Source organism: Dromaius novaehollandiae, unplaced genomic scaffold (genome assembly GCF_036370855.1).
Source record: "Dromaius novaehollandiae isolate bDroNov1 unplaced genomic scaffold, bDroNov1.hap1 HAP1_SCAFFOLD_27, whole genome shotgun sequence".
NCBI lineage: Eukaryota > Metazoa > Chordata > Aves > Casuariiformes > Dromaiidae > Dromaius > Dromaius novaehollandiae.
In genome coordinates, this window is record NW_026991415.1 from 3,618,215 (window position 1) to 3,619,278 (window position 1,064).

Here is a 1,064-nt window from a genome sequence, read left to right on the forward strand (position 1 = left end):
TCTGCCTGAGCAGCTGACAAGCCAGGATTTGGCTCATGGCTGGCGAAGTTATCGTGAGGTAGCTGCTGTCTCAGAGGCTTGTAGGCCAGTGACAGGCACAGGGCTGTGAAGGGGACTGTGAGGTCATCTCCTTCTGAGTCCCTGATAGGCCAGCAGCAGGCCCCTGCCTGCGAAGGTCCTTGTGAGGTCACTGCAGACAGAGCAGCTGGCAGGGCAGCAGCTGGCACCTGGCTGGGAACTGACTCGGAGGTCCCTCCTGTCCCAGCAGCCTTGAGGGCTGCAGCAGGCGCCTGGCTGTAAAGGTGCCTGTGAGGTGCCTTCTGGGTGAGAAGCCGATAGGCCAGCAGCAGGCTGTGAAGTGGGGAATGTGCTGGTGAGGTCAGTTGTGTCTCGGTATGTGATAGGCCAGTAGCAGGCCCATTGCTGGGAATGGATTTTGAGGTCATTTCCTCCAGAGCAGCAGGGAGGCCAGCAGCAGACCCGTGGTGAAATGTTTTTGAGCTCACGTCTGTCTCAGTGCCTGGTAGGCTGTGTGGAGGCACATTGCTGGGAGAGTCGCTGTGAGGTCACTTGTCTCTGCAGGGCTAGCACTTGGCTAATGGCTTGGGCATTTGCTTGTGAGGTCACTTCTGCCTGAGTCCCTGATAGGCCAGCAGCAGGCAGACAGGTGAGGTCTCCTGGGTCAGAGTACCTGGTAGGACAACAGCATGTTCATGGCTGGGGATGTTATTTTGAGGCAACTTGTGTCTCTGAAGCCCATAGGCATCAGCAGGCACCTGCTGGGGGCATGGACTTGTAAGGTCACTTCTGTCTGAGCAGCTGCTAGGCCAGGAGGAGGCCCATGGCTTGGATGTTGGTGGTGAGGTCACTACTGGGTTTGGTGAGTGTGCTGGGAGGAGGGATTGACACCTGCAGGGCTCTACAGCACTATATGGAGATGCAACTAGGGAAGTGCTGCCCTGGCCGGTGCCATTAGCCCTGCTCCCAGGCCGGGCTGCAGAGCTGCTGAATCCCGGCTCTGCTGGTTTCCCCCGCTGAGATGCCCTGGCCGCAGTCCTTCCCCG